Below are 10,260 nucleotides of genomic sequence, written 5' to 3'. Positions count from 1 at the left end.
GAAGATGCCGTTTGTGCAGGCGGGTTATGGAGTGCTGGCGGACATCAGATCGGGGATCGTTCCTAGGCATTCGGCGGCTAATTAGCTCATGTTCATTAATGGATATATCTATTAGGTGTTTTCAGGGAATGGTAGTCACTTTCGGAATTGAACAAAGCCAGTAGAAAGCAATGAAGCGGTACAGCTGGAATCTCGGGAAACTTATCTATTTGGTAGCCCGTTCACTCTACACTCTAGCGTCACAATTATCGTCACTATTGCGCGCTTTTTTTTTTTTTTGAAAAACTAAAACATAAAAATACTGAAACACTGAACGCTGTGTCGAACTCGCCAGCAGACTTGCTCATTGGTCGCCAACTACAGCGGGGCAACTATATTGCATGGGCATAACTCTGTGTTTAAAAGAAAAGATGTCCGCTAAGCTCCGGCTATGTAGTCACCATGGTAGCGCACGAGTCAGTTAGGAACATCTATTGGCTGAAAAATTGGGGATCACTTCCCACCTGACGAGGCTCCGAATCATTTTACCGCCAAGTTTGGTAGCAGGTCAAAATTATTAGGAGTTCCTTGTCGTATGTCAAACTTCTGGTTCTGCCATCATAAACAACAGCCCTTTAAACTACGCCAGCAGTGTAACCTGTATGTCTCCCACTGTGCGGTTCGATTGAACCTCTCCTTCTCTGTAAATACCATGTGAAGCGTTCTGCGCTGAAGACTGACAAACCTTGATATGCAAAGCCTGTGCGTTCCCATCGCTTCCTTGGTGTGGTCCTGGACTCGAACCTGCGCTGGGCTCGCCTTATTAAGCACCATGGAACCAAAGTGCAGCGATGGCTTCCTGCTATTAAATATCTTTCCCGCTTAGGCTGTAATTAACTCTCCCTTCTAGCCGTTCAGGCGGCTTTGGTGAGGCCAACTGCGCTTTACAGTCTTCCAGTCTTGCATAGGGGTTTCAACAATGTCGTTAAATACCTTTCGGACCCTGTTCGCGCGAAGCCTTCATCGGTACCTGGGATTTCCAAGAATGGCTGAAACGCGGCAGGTCCGAGCTGAAGCTGGTCAACTCCCGGTGGAGGACCTCCGTCAGTGGGAAACGGCGCGACACTTCCTACATTTATTTCATTTCATTCACCATACATTTCCTGCCACCCACTCCTCAGGAGAATTCCATACCGTCCTGAACGCCATTTCCATCGCGTAGCGGAGAGGCCTTGCCAGGCTCTCACTGGGTTCACACATAAGGACTTCACATCGCCGAACTGCCCCTGGTCTCCGCCTGTGCCACCCGCCTTCGCACGTCTTCCGGACATCCAGGACCGCAGAGACCTCAAGTCCTTCGAGCCCATTTAAGGGAAGTTTTAGCCTCTCGTAAAAGGGATGTTTTGTACATTTACTGCCGCTTACAGCGACGCGCATCTCTAAATAGCAGTCCGCATCAGTATATGTCATCCCATCCGAAGGCCGTTGGTTGAAAGACGTCGCCTTCGCATCAAACCTCATCCACAGCTGCAGAACTCTATGCAATACTTTTCTTTTTGCAGCACACTCAGATAGGCATCATCCAACAGCCATAGGTGACGTCATTAAAGGTGGAGACCGTGAGAAATTCACCACGAAGGTTGCGGTATATGCGTAGCGTTCGGGACGTCCGGAACATGTGTACAAAATACTATCTTGTTCTAACACTGTGTAGATTTCATTTCGTCCGGTTTGTCTCCAGACGAGCGCCTCGCCTCTGTAAACAAACTTGGGGGATATGTTTAACGAAAGAAAAAGAAGAAGAAAGGTTAGTCAGGCGCAGGCCGACTTGCTACACGTGTAGCGACAGGGAACTCAAAGCAACCCCTTGCTGACATAATCGGGCTTCCGGCAAAGTTGAATGAAGGGTTCCTAGTAGGCAACGTTGCTGGGTGACGTATCAGCACCCTCCATTCGGACGAACGGCCGTAGTTTTCTGCCCTTCGCATTTTGATTCCGGTCTGCTATTGTCATTATTTACGAATTCATTACACGCGCAAACTGAACGCGAACGCTGTATTCGCTATCGAGTGGATGGTTCGTGTGCGGCATGCTTCCCACCTAATTTTCTTTCGAGCCCTTGCAAAGTCTCCCTTTACAGAACTACCAGCGCTGCAGGCGAAGAATGGACGTGAACGCTTCTGGAAAGACACTTTGGCATTTGCTAAGCCAATGATTGTCGATACACCTGGACGGACAACCAAATGGGAAGCCTTTCTAATACATCCCTACACTGAAGATACTCAAGCACCACGTGGAATTTGCTGTCATGCGCAATTTTACAGGGAGTCAGGGATGGTTGTCTCGCGACAGTTTTTGATGGTATAGCATTAAACTGTATGACAACCACTCTTAAGGGGACAAAAACAAATTGTGCATTCAGCTTTATACAGACGAATTTGATATATGCGATCCCCTAGATGCTAAAAGGGGGAAAGCACAAGCTGATGGATGTGTGCTTTGCCGCACTCAACGTGCCTTCAGAATACACGTCACTTCTGGAACACATGCATCTGGCGCTGATTGTAAGCGGCGAACTTGTTGTGGAGCACGGACCACGCTCTTTTCTTGAGCCACCTGTCAAAGACAATTCTGAATGGAAAACAGCAGGGATCATTGTGAATTCAAAGAGGTGCACTCTATCAGTAGTCTGCCTTACGGGTGACAACTTCTCAGCTCATCGTGAAGGTGCATCTGCGGCAAACTTCAATCGTGGCGGTGTGTGTCGTTCACGAATGGCCCTGGACCACGAATTTTCTCTCAAGTACCGCGAGAAGTATTTTATTATGCGTTCCCCAGATGGCCACAGCTGCCCCGTTAACATGCTGCAAAGCCCTCCAGCGTCGTCGTTATATGGAGCGAAGTGGCCACGCCCGGTCACATTTGAAGGCTTCGAGTCCACTCATGCACGACATCAATGAACGTGTAACACCCTTCCTCTTTAGCATGTTTTTTCCACACTCACTAAAGAATGACACTTCTCCCTGGACACTTTGGATGACCGCATGCAAAATTTTACGTACGACCCGTGCGGCTCAAAACCAAACCGGAGACAGTGTCACGAGCTACACTCTTCAGCACTGGAGTCCTGTAAAGTTGTGCATCGCATACATTTTGTCTGTTGAGGCGTATATCTTTCGTGAAAGCATGTGCACCCTGGCAACAAGGTAGGTAAGCTGTACCTCCTGTTCAAAGAGGTTGCTGACCTTATCATGTGCAGCGACATCTCTGTTGACCATGTGCCGTACCTTTGTCGCCGGATTCAGTTCTTCAGACAGGAATTTGTTGTTTCCACAAGTTAGTGCTGCATGGAAGATGCGTTACATCCTTCACTATATCCAACGTACATATGCAAGCAGGGGCCCCTCGTTTCATTCTCGTCGACCAAGTATGAGGGAAAGCATGAATACTGTCAATACTTCATAAACAGCAAGAAATAGCGAAACTTCCAAAAACATAGCCTTCCCACTTGCCCAGCGTCACCAACTCTATCAAACGTATTTGTGGACGCAGCAGACCTCAGCTGCGACTCTGACAGCAGAAGGCTGCAAGAAAGCTTCCTTCTGAAGTTGAACCTGAGTTGCTGAGGTTGCATATTACGAATAATGACGGTCGGGAAGCAACCTTTGTCTCCATAAAAACTAGAAAACGGAATGGCGGAACGCACGTCGCAGGAATGTGAAGGTGACTTGCCAGAGTTTCATCACCCGTATATATTCGATAAACTGCCACATCATTATGTTGCCTAGAAGGCTCACAACAATAGGGTTTGACGGCCACTTACACGCTTCCGTTGTAACACGCAGCCAATAATTATGTCTCGCGGATGCATTTTCGCAGTACGAGCCAGATTTGTTGAGTGTGCGGAGTAACGGACAAAAAAAAGACTGAGAAACCCCACGTCATGTGCTCCGTCATATTTGTAGGTTCCAATCTGAGGAACTCAACTTGCAACCCTTTGCACAGTCTGAGGTGCGGTATTGTGTGCATCACACAATGTTGCGATGAACATGGGCTGAGGTACATGCTGAATATATTAATTTGTTACATTTCTTTAATAGTGTTTGTATGCGTCAGTGCCTCTGCATGTTATGACTAGTCTGTGAGCGAGAGGAATGCAAGTTTTATGTGCATTATGCGGAAGACACAGAGCTAATTCAGCACAAACCTGTCCATGTTCCGATGACGCTCCTTTATCCTTCAATGATCCTTCCCAAGCACGAAAGTCCTGCTAGTCCTGCTTTCTTGTTTGTTTTTAGGCCAAGTGGGCTCGTAGACAGCACCAGCTAACAGTATTAAGTACGGAGATTTCACCATCTCACTCTTCGTCTCGAACTGTGATTGAAACCACATTATGGGATTCACCATACTCCACATCACCCTTGCACCCTTCAGCACCCCTTCAGCACCCTTGCTTCGTGGAACTCCCCAAACATTCTGCCTTCTTACACCCCTTTTATACCCATGCGCAAAGTTGGCCACCAAAGAAAGTGAAGGAAGATTTATTTATTTTCACAGGAAAGGTGAGCCAGAATGACGGCTTGCCATTCCTTAAGAAATCATCCTTTAGTGCGTAGTCTTGCGGTAGTTAAAAGTAAGGCGATTGAGGTTCAGTGGTCTCCCGCCGTCCCACACACGATGTCAGAGGCTGCTGAGGAGACCGCTATCACGCAGGTAGTGAAGAATCGCCGCGGTTACACCACTGCACGGTGTGCCGAGTAGCAGTGGCGTATCTAGAGCTACCTGCGCCCATGGCAACATGGTTAACATGATGTCCTTGGGGATGCGTTTTCGTGAGATCCGCACTAGGTTTCACACTACAACCTCCCTAATGGCGGGTGCTTTAGATCATTTATGAATGTGCCAAGTTGAGTGCCCGACCTGGCACATTCACACCCGACCGTATAATGGCGCCCCTGTTCACCTGGCGCCCATGGCACCTGTCCACATCTGCCACACCCTAGATAGTGTAGTGTAGTAGTGTTGCGAGAGAGATGGAGTACCCGAGGCTGGCCAGGGAAGACACTAAAAAACACTAGGCTAAACACCACGTTAGACGCCAGGCAAAAGCAAGTGCTTTACACCCACAACACCCTCGAAGCACCCGTTATGCACAGTTACTTTATTGTTTAACGTTAAAATGTATTTAAGGGTGTGTGGAGACATTCAGGCACCCTGATTTCATCGCAGTTACACCAGTGTTCAAATTTTAAGAGTGCACATTCCAAGTGCTTCCCGGGAATAAAAGGTTAAATTCAAATAAGATGACAACAGACGCTGCACTGCTATAGTGTACGTTTATTTGAAACACATTCTTGATGTGGTGCGCTGCCGTGGATCGGGGTGGGATAAGTTGCCTTCCAGTTTTCGCAACTGCGAGAAAAGAGTGGCACGAAATCAGCAGCTATATGCTTGCGTTCGTATAGGTTCCAGTACAGGAGCGGATTAAAGGGAGAGGGGCGAGGGGGGGTGACCGCCCCCATACAGTTGTGTTCCCTATGTAAAAACCCTATATCCTGGATGATGCTCTGCCGCAAAGCACGAAATTTCCCTCAGACTGCCCCCATGACACAACCTTAAATCCGCCCCTGTTCCAGTATTTACACGGATACGGCGTATATGGCCTTTGATCAGGAATTGGAAATGAGAGGCGGAGGTGCCCCAAAGCGAAGAGCAACAGACGACAGAACAAGGGTCCAGTGACAACTCACTTAAATCCACGAACCGGACACATGATTGAGACGGTCAATGGGAAGACCCTACACGCTGATGTCTGAGAGCAATTCTGATGCACCACCCTGACGTCTCACCAGGAATTCAGAGCCCTTATCTTTTAAACCTTATCTTTACAAAAACTCCTTTGCTGGCTTGCCTTATTTTTCTTATCTTTTAAACCTAATCTTTAAAAAAAACGCTTTGCTCGACCTTGAATTTTCCCCACGTAATCACTAACCTCCTTGTCTTTCGGAACGCTCATCGATTCCTGCCTGCTGTCCCGTTTGGTCCCCTTGTTCGTGAACCTCCCATTTCTGTAACCGGTCTGGAGCAAAGATCACTTCATTCACGTAATCCCCTCCACACTCTAACAAAGCCGCCGTTCACTCCGGCCGTAAAAGCCTGTATGGACCCTGTCTTCCCTCCGGGCTGTTGACCCACAATTCGCATGAACCTTCAACACGTAATACTAACCGCTTAAATACCTTGTAATACGGAATTAGCCGTTTTCTCCCTTCAACATAACAGCCCATAACAACCGAATATTACTCTAGCTGTGCCCGTTTTACTGCCCCGCTAGCTGACTCCAATGTCCAGCGTCTTCAATGTCCTCCTGGCGGCTTTTCCTTCTGTACCATTAGGTTAGGTTTAGGGTTAGGTTAGGTTAGGGTTAGGTTTGGTCAGGGTTAGGTTAGGGTTAGGTTTTTCCTTCTGTACCGTTAGGTTAGGTTAGGTTTGGGTTAGGTTTAGGTTAGGTTAGGTTAGGTTAGGTTTAGATTAGGTTAGGTTAGGTTTAGGTTAGGTTAGGTTTAGGTTAGGGTTAGGTTAGGCTTAGGTTAGGCTTAGGTTAGGCTTAGGTTAGGCTTAGGTTAGGGTTAGGTTAGAGTTAGGGTTAGCTTAAGGTTAGGTTTAGGTTAGGTTAGGTTAGGATTAGGTTAAGTTAGGTTTAGGCTAGGTTAGGTTAGGTTAGGTTAGGTTAGGTTAGGTTAGGTTAAAGGGACCGAAAAGTGAATATAAACCTATCGAAACTTTATGTTCAGCGAAAAGCTTGAACCTTCAAAAGCTCAAATGTCAAAGAACTCCGCTGAAATCGCTGTAGTTTTTCTGTAATCGAATTTTCCATAATCGCATGTCCTGGGACCTAGTAGGAAACCGAGCAGTCTGTCAACAATGGCATGACCCCGCGCCATCTGTCGAGGACGCATGTAATACGCGCACTTCCGGGCGCTAATCCGGCGAAAACGAAAATGGCAGTGGGCATTTGTGACCGCTTTCTACGTCGAGAATGTCGAGCCTTTTGGAATAAGTGCGCTGGAATTCCGCATTCGAGAACTGTCACTCACACAGAACTGTTGTTCGTGCGTTAGCGTGGTGGAAAGTGTGTTCTTCGCAGCAGAAGATTCCTCGTCCATAGATTAATCGGAGTCACATTCGTCCTCAGGAGTAGCTCACCGTGCTGTGAACATGGACTGCTTTGTGAAATTTCCATGTATCAGGGAGAAGCATTTATGTAAGCCGAAACAAGCGCTGTTTTTTCGTCGTGCAGGTGTTCATGTGTGAAATGCAAACCGACGGATACTACGGTGGATACTACGGTTTTTGCTGCCGAGAGGTAGAGAATGCGTGTGAAAAGCAGACAGACGATTGCATCAGAACTAACGAATATTTCGAAATACTGTGCCTTGACATCGAAGTACTGCCAGCAGTGGCGTAAGTAGTGATAGATATTGCATTTGGTAACAATGGGCCGCTCAGGTTACATGCGACACGCACACGCACGATAAGATATATCAGAAAACAATGGAAATCATGTATCGATAGTGTGAACAATGGGTTCCCAGGTTTCAATAACATGCGCCGCCAGGATAAGGTAACGGTTAACTCGGGTAAACAATGGGAACTCACGTGTCGATAGTGTTTGATGGGCACCTGGATGCACGTTTAATGACATTTAATAACACGCAATGACATGTAATAACACGCAAATGACATGTAATAACACGCAAGTGACATGTAATAACACACAAATGACATTTAATAACAGGCAATAACATCTGATGACATTTAATAGTATTTTTCCGATCGGGTTGACGTCAGTCCGTCACCTAGTTTGGTTGCCGCGTCAGAGCGCCAGGTAGTTTCGGTTCCCACCAAGCGCCCTCTAGTTTTCAAGCTTTGGCCGTCTGTAGTTTCGGTTTCGGTTTTAAATGAATGGACGCCAAGCTTGGTTGCTCCACGTGTAGTTCTGGTTTCAGTTTCGAATTCCTAGGTGTTGCCAGATGCCCTCTGGTTTCAAGCTATTGACCGACTGTAATTTCGGTTTCAAACCGCAGCACGCTAGTTTCGCTGTGACAACGTCAACGCAGGTTTTTGAATGGTTACCAGATGTCCCTCTAGTTTCAAGCTTTTGACCGTCTGTACTTACGGTTTCATTTGACAAAAAAACTAAATGCCGCGTCACAGCATGATTTTTCTCCCCATTTGATAAGTACACTCAAATAATGATGTATATCAGAGACCAGACAACACTGTATATATTCCTTTTTTATTTCAGCACATTATTTTACTACTCTTTTATTCAACTAACGAAAGATATGTTACAAATTACCAGAGTCTTGCTTGACTTCATCCTTGTACAGAAGCAATCTGCAAAAACAAAGGGAAAACGAAACATCCTGTGAATGCTCTTCTCAATCAGGACAAAGTCTAGGATGACTCAAATCTCGATCAGGTGTCACGCAACAACAACAAGCAGCATTCTCAAAGAATCGGTTAACGTTTTCCACTTTCCGATATGTCTCTGTTACTGTGTCATGCATTTGCATAGGAGTACGACGTTTGGAAGTAAATAACCCAGTGACAACAATCACAATAAAATAGAGGTGTTCTATACACACACATTTCCAAACTTGTGTTGCGCATTGCGACAACAGCATACAACGAATCGAGAAGCATTGCATGACTACGTATTGCGGTTACCAGCTGTGATCGTTTCGAAATAAAAATAACAAAAAAAAGGCATAAAGACAAGAGGTATACTCACATCCTTTCAAAGTTGCGTCGTCGATGAAGGTCTGATCGGTCTCAGTCGTCGACAGCTAGCTTATAAGACCCTTCATTTTTGTTTTATTTCAAGGGAAGGAAGGATCACGTGAATGCATCGTGGACAGCTTCTCCTTTCGCAGGAGCAGCATGTGAAATGCGATACCTCTTGCCGACACGCTCTTTTTTCTTCTTCTTTTGGTATGATAACACAACCGCGAAACACCCGTCTGGCTTTTTCCAAATGCTCTTTGGGAACACCAATCACACACACACAAAAAAGAAACCGTTATCGCCCTCGCAAGATGAATTTTCGACTGGTGGTATACGCTGTCTGCCACGTACGAGCTTCCAGCAGTGAGTGTGCCACGTAAGAGCCAAGTGATGTGAGTATTTCAAACCATTTCTTGTGTTACAGTGTATTTTATAGCTAAATGAAATGCGGGCATGTATTTGTTTTAAATTCTTTTTATTGTTTCGCTCAGATGAGACAGCAGAGACATGGTAGCCGATTTCGAAAGAGTGATACCGTAACCGCTGTGCTTTCCATTCCCAATGAGTCTTGCAATATTGTACACATTGCCGGGACATCGTTCTATTACTTGCCTGGGTTCGAAGCTTATTTCACATAGCTTCGAGCACTCGAAGTTATAATAATTGTGCGCGACATTTGCTTCTTTCAAGCAATGCCATAGTTGACGTGTATCATTTTGCGACAGATTTACTCCGTATCTCGTCGGATGACCATTGCTGAGCCAAAGGCGTACGGCAGTTACTGCAGCTGGACATCGGTGGACGTAGATGTTATGGTCAATCTGAGTCACGGTAGTGCATTTTCCCTGTTTCAGTGTTGGTTTTGTAAATTCTGTTGTAGCTACGAAAACGAACAGGGAAACAGCACTCAGAAAGGACAAGGTGTAGCAGAACATCTCCGGACATCTATTTACCATGACGACCTACAGTAAAATGAGACAACTCGTCATGGATTTCAATATTTATTGGTAAGCGTCTTTGGGTGACAACCTATTTTGCAACAGGTCAATTGTCATGTCGTTTATGTACACAGCCAGGTAATGGTAGCCAGTCTTCATTGCGTAGTACATGATACATAGACTTTCGGCCACCAGTTGCATTACGTCGACGTCACGATCACCGTAATAGCTGAATATTGAGCTCATCTGTTTTCCCCATTCGGACACCAGGTCGAACGGGTGGTCGGATAGGTGCTCACACTTCCTGTGCACCCTGGCATACATTGTTTTTGAAGACTCCCACACAGTCTTTTTCGCGGGAAGGTTCAGAGGCAGGGACTGGAACAGGAAAATGTCTCTGGTTATCTTAAATGCTGCGACGAGCACTGTGTCGTCCGTTGACTTCGATGAACCGCATTCTAACACATCATTCCAACAGGTATGAGGACGGCGACATTTTCCTTGGAGTTGATGATCCTGGGTAACGTCCCGCATGCCGCACACATCATCACCC

General features: G+C 46.3%; 1 long non-coding RNA gene across 1 annotated transcript; it reads right to left on the bottom strand.

The window, feature by feature from the left end:
• Positions 1-8,262: 8,262 nt before the first annotated feature.
• LOC135377164 (uncharacterized) lies at positions 8,263-8,918 on the bottom strand. Its single transcript, XR_010418073.1, has 2 exons — positions 8,777-8,918; positions 8,263-8,379 (listed from the first exon to the last, which is right to left on the bottom strand). It is a non-coding gene; the product is annotated as an uncharacterized LOC135377164 (long non-coding RNA).
• Positions 8,919-10,260: the final 1,342 nt, after the last annotated feature.

Source organism: Ornithodoros turicata, chromosome 1 (genome assembly GCF_037126465.1).
Source record: "Ornithodoros turicata isolate Travis chromosome 1, ASM3712646v1, whole genome shotgun sequence".
NCBI classification, from domain to species: Eukaryota; Metazoa; Arthropoda; class Arachnida; order Ixodida; family Argasidae; genus Ornithodoros; species Ornithodoros turicata.
Note: the sequence above shows the minus strand (reverse complement) of the source record. Positions and strands in the feature narration are given on the sequence as shown.